Source organism: Ovis aries, chromosome 14 (genome assembly GCF_016772045.2).
Source record: "Ovis aries strain OAR_USU_Benz2616 breed Rambouillet chromosome 14, ARS-UI_Ramb_v3.0, whole genome shotgun sequence".
In the NCBI taxonomy this organism is placed as follows: domain Eukaryota; kingdom Metazoa; phylum Chordata; class Mammalia; order Artiodactyla; family Bovidae; genus Ovis; species Ovis aries.
Window position 1 is genome coordinate 58497623 of NC_056067.1, and position 7418 is coordinate 58505040.

Here is a 7418-nt window from a genome sequence, read left to right on the forward strand (position 1 = left end):
GGGCTAAGATGTCCCCATGTTTCGTCTGCTGGGTTTCATCCTCTGCAGCCCCCAGATCTAAGCTCTGTCCAATCAGGACCAGTCACCATCCTGGACAGCAGCTTTGCCATCTAGGAGTTCATGTGCTCAGTGTCAGTGTTCTGATTTCAGTGCACTGAGGATGAGCAGAAATCCAAATCTAATGGGGCAAGAAGGAGACGCTGCCCCCCTGCGCCCCCCAAGAGCTAGAATATCTTCCAAGTAGGTGTGGGTGGAGAAAACAGGAGATCGACCTGGAAACCCTTGCTTTGAGACTTCCTGATCTCAAATGCCTTTGTACGTGCACTCCATAATGTCCCCAGGTGGTGGCAGACTTTCCCAGGAGGGCCAGTCTCTTGATTTTCGTACTGCATGTGCAGTGTCCTTTGGGTGGTAGCTCTTGGGCACTCCTCTTGTGATCCCCTTTGCCAGGAAACCCCTGTGCACTTTAGTCTTGCTTTGTCCAGTCATCAGGGAGGAGAGGTAGACAAATGGGGAAAGTGGAGGGAGCCTGGTGGGGTCTGCACGAGGGTTGTGGCAGTACTTGGGGGCATCCAGGTGAGCCCAGTGAATGGAGCATGTGCCCATCCCAAGTGTAGTTGCAGGGACAAGGGGTGTGTGGATCTGTTGGACGAGAATGTCTCCGTTCAAGCTGGGGCACCTGGAAGGGGGTTTGTTGGAGAGCCTGCATGGAGTGGTTTGAGGTTCTACTGCCTGAGCTCGTGTTCCCCAGGACAGCAGTGCTGAGGCTGACATATGCCTGCACAGGTTTGATTTGACAACTCGTGACCATGTGAGCAGCAATGAAGGACGTAGCATTCATCCAAGAGAAGTCTTTCCCACTGTTAGAGTGGTGGCCTGGGCTGAGCCCTCAGGCACCTGTGGGTGCAAGAGGATGGGAGCCTTGGGCTTGAGGGGCTGGTTCTAGCAGGTGCCCCCAGCATCCACTCCACTCCCTGGCTTTTGTTGGCGCTTTTACCAGGCAGGCAGCGTAGAGTAACAGGCAAAATCTCAGGTCATTTTTTGCATCAACTTTGGTATCATTGTGTACTTGGGGTTGCCAGTGCAGAAAGGTTCATGTGCATTTGGGATGATGCCAAGAGAATCTGGAGTGTTTCCTTGGAAGATGCTGAGGTCCAGTGGGCCATGTGCATCATTTGAATTATCCCTTTTTTTCATAGTCTTTGGAGATTTCTATGTTTGACCTGGATCACTCACTGTAAATGAAAATATGGTGTCTTGTGTCTGTGGATCCTTGGGTGTCCTCTTTTGTATTTTGCCTCATGCATGAGCTATCAGGGCTTGGAATGCTTTGTGTTTGTATAAGAGCATTAGAGGCTCATTTTGGGCTCTGTGGACACTGTTGGCACCATGAAAGTTTGTAAGTTTGTTTGAGTCCTGCTGGGAAAATAGGAGTACTGGACCTAACAGAAGCAGAAGATATTAAGAAGAGGTGGCAAGAAAACACGGAAGAACTGTACAAAAAAGATCTTCACGACCCAGATAATCATGATGATGTGGTCACTTATCTAGAGCCAGACATCTTAGAATGTGAAGTCAAGTGGGCCTTAGAAAGCATCACTACGAACAAAGCTAATGGAGGTGATGGAATTCCAGTGGAGCTTTTTGAAATCCTGAAAGATGATGCTGTGAAAGTTCTGCACTCAATATGCCAGCAAATTTGGAAAACTCAGCAGTGGCCACAGGACTGGAAAAGGTCAGTTTTCATTCCAATTCCAAAGAAAGGCAGTGTCAAAGAATGCTCTAAGTACTGCACAATTGCACTCATCTCACATGCTAGTAAAGTAATGCTCAAAATTCTCCAAGCCAGGCTTCAGCTATACGTGAACCGTGAACTCCCTGATGTGCAAGCTGGTTTTAGAAAAGGCAGAGGAACCAGAGATCAAATTGCCAACATCCGCTGGATCATGGAAAAGCAAGAGAGTTCCAGAAAAACATCTGTTTCTGCTTTATTGACTATGCCAAAGCCTTTGACTGTGTGGATCACAATAAACTGTGGAAAATTCTGAAAGAGATGGGAATACGAGACCACCTAATCTGACTCTTGAGAAATCTGTATGCTGGTCAGGAAGCAACAGTTAGAAGTGGACATGGAACAACAGACTGGTTCCAAATAGGAAAAGGAGCGTGTCAAGGCTGTATATTGTCACCCTGCTTATTTAACTTCTATGTAGAGTACATCATGAGAAAGGCTGGACTGGAAGAAACACAAGCTGGAATCAAGATTGCCGGCAGAAATATCGATAACCTCAGATATGCAGATGACACCACCCTTATGGCAGAAAGTGAAGAAGAACTAAAAAGCCTCTTGATGAAAGTGAAAGAGGAAAGTGAGAAAGTTTGCTTAAAACTCAACATTCAGGAAACCAAGATCATGGCATCTGGTCCCATCACTTCATGGGAAACAGATGGGGAAACAGTGTCAGACTTTATTTTTTGGGGCTCCAAAATCACTGCAGATGGTGACTGCAGCCATCAAATTAAAAGATGCTTACTCCTTGGAAGAAAAGTTATGACCAACCTAGAAAGTATATTCAAAAGCAGAGACATCACTTTGCCTACTAAGGTCCGTCTAGTCAAGGCTATGGTTTTTCCAGTAGTCATGTATGGATGTGAGAGTTGGATTGTGAAGAAGGCTGAGCGCCGAAGAATTGATGCTTTTGAACTGTGGTGTTGGAGAAGACTCTTGAGAGTCTCTTGGACTGCAAGGAGATCCAACCAGTCCATCCTGAAGGAGATCAGCCCTGGGATTTCTTTGGAAGGAATGATGCTAAGGCTGAAACTCCAGTACTTTGGCCACCTCATACGAAGAGTTGACTCACTGGAAAAAATTCTGATGCTGGGAAGGGTTGGGGGCAGGCGGAGAAGGGGTTGACCAAGGATGAGATGGCTGGATGGCATCACGGACTCAATGAAGTTGAGTCTGAGTGAACTCCGGGAGATGGTTATGGACAGGGAGTCCCGGCGTGCTGTGATTCATGGGGTCGCAAAGAGTTGGACACGACTGAGCAACTGAACTGAACTGAACTGAAAGTTAAGATCGTGGAATGCTTATTAAAAGGTGGTACTGCTCGGTAGGGATCTCTGGGCCCAACCTGAGAAGAGTCATAAAGTCCTGTGACATAGGGGAGGATGGCTCCAAAAAATCAGAGGGCAGCGATGCCACAGTAATCTGCAGCCTGGAGGCTTGTCCTCTAGAAGATGCAGCTACCAGGCTGGGTTCTGTTTTATCCACTCCTGTCCCTCCCAAAATAAGCACACATACAGGCACAGTACAGAAAACACAGAATCTTAACTGCACTGTTGATGGTAATGTAAATGGTACTGCTATGTTGGAAAATGAAATGGAAGTTCCTTAACAAATCAGTATAGAACAGGCCTACACTCTGTCAAACCCATTTCTGACCGATATCCAAAGGAAAAGCAATCAGTTTTTCAGGGATATGTCCACAGTCCTATGAGTGTGGCTGGATTTGCAGTAGCCAAGGCATAGACACAGCCCAGATGTGTCTTGACAAAAGAATGGGTTTCAAAAGTATAGTATACTGTATATTCATGAACTATTTTTTCTCTGTATATTAATATAAAAATCAAGGATCCTGCATTTATGCCAGAATGAATGAACCTAGAGAACATTATGCTACGTGAAATAAGCCTGGCAAAGGAGGACAGACCCTATGTCGAAACTAGAATTGTCAAACTCATAGAGCCATCAAGTAATAAGGCTGTTACCAGGAGCTGGGTAGAGGGGGAAATGAGGCACTGGTAGTCAAAGAGTAGAGATTTTCCATTGTAAAATAAGTACGTTCTGGTGTTCTGAGGTACTGCCTGCTGCCGGTAGTGTTTCTATATCCTTGAAATTTGCCCAGAGAGAAATAATACAGTGTTGTCATAGGTGGATGTGTAACTTACTTCACTATATAATTATTCATTGTATGAGTCTATCACATGATCACTTTGTACACAGTACATTTATACCATTTTTGTTAGTTACACCTTAGTAAGGCTGGGAAAGAAAAAGAGAGTTGGGGGGTGCTTTTCTCTGAATGGTGCTCAGTCCAGGCTTCACGTTTCATTGATGACGTGTTTTGCATACAGATATGCCGGAATCCAGCTCCAGCAGCCAGGAAATCAGCCTGAAGAGATGAGCATTGTCGGTGGAGAATGATGCAGCCTCTGACTCAAGGTACGGGACTGCATGTTTATTTCAAGCTTCAGGTTCTCCTTTATACTTTGACAAAAGCATTAGGTCAGAGGTTTGGCATTTTCAGTTTCCCCTCACCCAGATTTATTGTCTCCATAAAACATTGTTGCCCTTCAAACAGAGTTTCTGCTTCAGCGATTCTCTCAGAATCCTGTTTACTTTGACTTGTGATTACATTGTAACTCATGCTTGTGTTGGGCTGCATACCACATTCCTCAGTTATTTCTTATATTTCTAAATCTTGTTTGCCCTTAGAATCCTAAGCACACTACCTCCTAAAAAGGCTTCTGGCTATTAATATCTCTGAAATTCCTGATCTGTATAAGCTATAGTAAAACATGCTAGCACTACCACATTCCTTAAATTTTTAGGTTCTAAACTATTCTTCAGTTCAGTTCGCTTCAGTTGCTCAGTCGTGTCCGACTCTTTGCAACCCCATGAAGCACAGCAGGCCCGGCCTCCCTGTCCATCACCAAATCCCGGAGTTCACTCAGAATCATGCCCATCGAGTCAGTGATGCCATCCAGCCATCTCATCCTTGGTCGTCCCCTTGTCCTCCTGCCCCCAATCCCTCCCAGCATTAGAGTCTTTTCCAATGAGTCAACTCTTCCCATGAGATGCCCAAAGTACTGGAGTTTCAGCTTTAGCATCATTCCTTCCAAAGAAATCCCAGGGCTGAGCTCCTTCAGAATAGACTGGTTGGATCTCCTTGCAGTCCAAGTGACTCTCAAGAGTCTTCTCCAACACCACAGTTCAAAAGCATCAATTCTTCGGTGCTCAGCCTTCACAGTCCAACTCTCACATCCATACATGACTACTGGAAAAACCATAGCCTTGACTAGACGGACCTTAGTAGGCAAAGTAATGTCTCTGCTTTTGAATATGCTATCAAGGTTGGTCATAACTTTTCTTCCAAGGAGTAAGCGTCTTTTAATTTTATGGCTGCAATCACCATCTGCAGTGATTTTGGAGCCCCCCCCCCAAATAAAATCTGACACTGTTTCTACTGTTTTCCCATCTATTTCCCATGAAGTGATAGGTCCGGATGCCATGATCTTCATTTTCTGAATGTTGAGCTTTAAGCCAACTTTTTCACTCTCCTCTTTCACTTTCATCATGAGGCTTTTTAGTTCCTCTTCACTTTCTGCCATAAGGCTGGTGTCATCTGCATATCTGAGGTTATTGATATTTCTCCCAGCAATCTTGATTCCAGCTTGTGTTTCTTCTAATCCAGCGTTTCTCAAGATGTACTCTGCATAGAAGTTAAATAAGCAGCGTGATAATATACAGCCTTGACGTACTCCTTTTCCTATTTGGAACCAGTCTGTTGTTCCATGTCCAGTTCTAACTGTTGCTTCCTGACCTGCATACAAGTTTCTCAAGAGCCAGGTCAGATGGTCTGGTATTCCCATCTCTTTCAGAATTTTCCATAGTTTATTGTGATCCACACAGTCAAAGGCTTTGGCATAGTCAATAAAGCAGAAACAGATGTTTTTCTGGAATTCTCTTGCTTTTCCGGTGATCCAGTGGATGTTGGCAATTTGATCTCTAGTTCCTCTGCCTTTTCTGAAAACAGCTTGAACATCAGGAAGTTCACGGTTCACGTATAGCTGAAGCCTGGTTTGGAGAATTTTGAGCATTACTTTACTAGCATGTGAGATGAGTGCAATTGTGTGGTAGTTAGAGCATTCTTTGACATTGCCTTTCTTTGGGATTGGAATGGAGACCGTCCTTTTCCAGTCCTGTGGCCACTGCTGAGTTTTCCAAATTTGCTGGCATATTGAGTGCAGCACTTACACAGTATCATCTTTCAGGATTTGAAATAGCTCTACTGAAATTCCATCACCTCCAAGTAGCTTTGTTTGTCGTGATGCTTTCTAAGGCCCACTTGACTTCACTTTGCAGGATGTCTGGCTCTAGATGAGTGATCACACCATCGTGATTATCTGGGTTGTGAAGATCTTTTTTGTACTCTTATTCCATGTATTCTTGCCACCTCTTCTTAATATCTTCTGTTTCTGTTAGATCCATACCATTTCTGTCCTATATCGAGCCCATCTTTGCATGAAATGTTGTTTTGGTATCTCTAATTTTCTTGAAGAGTTCTCTAGTCCTTCCCATTCTGTTGTTTTTTTCTATTTCTTTGCACTGATCACTGAAGAACGGTTTCTCATCTCTTCTTGCTATTCTTTGGAACTCTGCATTCAGATGCTTATATCTTTCCTTTTCTCCTTTGCTTTTCGCCTCTCTTCTTTTCACAGCTATTTGTAAGGCCTCCCTGGACAGCCAGTTTGCTGTTTTGCATTTCTTTTCCATGGGGATGGTCCTGATCCCTGTCTCCTGTAGAATGTCACAAACCTCATTCCATAGTTCATCAGTCACTCTATCTATCAGATCTAGGCCCTTAAATCTATTTCTCACTTCCACTGGAAAATCATAAGGGATTTGATTTAGGTCATACCTGAATGGTCTAGCTGTTTTCGCTACTTTCTTCAATTTGAGCCTGAATTTGGTAAAAAGGAGTTCATGATCTGAGCCACAGTCAGCTCCTGGTCTTGTTTTTGTTGACTGTGTAGAGCTTCCCCATCTTCGCCTGCAAAGAATATAATCAGTCTTGTTTCGGTGTTGACCACCTGGTGATGTCCATGTGTAGAGTCTTCTCTTGTGTTGTTGGAAGAGGGTGTTTGCTATGACCAGTGCATTGTCTTGGGAAAACTCTATTAGTCTTTGCCCTGCGTCATTCCGCATTGCAAGGCCAGATTTGCCTGTTACTCCAGGAGTTTCTTGACTTCCTGCTTTTGCATTCCAGTTCCCTATAATGAAAAGAACATCTTTTTTGGGTGTTAGTTCTAAAAGGTCTTGTAAGTCTTCATAGAACCGTTCACGTTCAGCTTCTTTAGCATTACTAGTTGGGGCATAGTTTGGATTACCGTGATATTGAATGGTTTGCCTTGGAACCGAACAGAGATCATTCTGTCTTTTTTAGATTGCATCCAAGTACTGCATTTCGGACTCTTGTTGACCATGATGGCCTCTCCATTTCTTAATTATTCCTACACTCTAAATTCAGCTAACTTCCTTTGCCATAAACATTTTGTTCACAAATAGGTCTCAGATGACAAGCCTTCCCAAGGCCTCAAGCTGTGGCCTATGTGAGCATCCTGGAACACTCTTT

The 7418-nt window shown here is 44.2% G+C and overlaps 1 protein-coding gene across 6 annotated transcripts in view; it reads left to right on the top strand.

The window, feature by feature from the left end:
- Positions 1-7418, top strand: part of LOC114118018 (zinc finger protein 665-like) — a 95255-nt gene that overhangs the window by 64689 nt on the left and 23148 nt on the right. For 4 of the 6 annotated variants that reach the window (XM_027978657.3, XM_060398927.1, XM_027978656.2 and 1 more), the window contains one exon: positions 4138-4225. The exons of the other annotated variants lie outside the window; for them this stretch is intronic. The gene's annotated coding sequence lies outside the window, so the exon portion shown is untranslated. The remainder of the gene's footprint in view (positions 1-4137; positions 4226-7418) is intronic. 6 annotated transcript variants of the gene reach the window in all.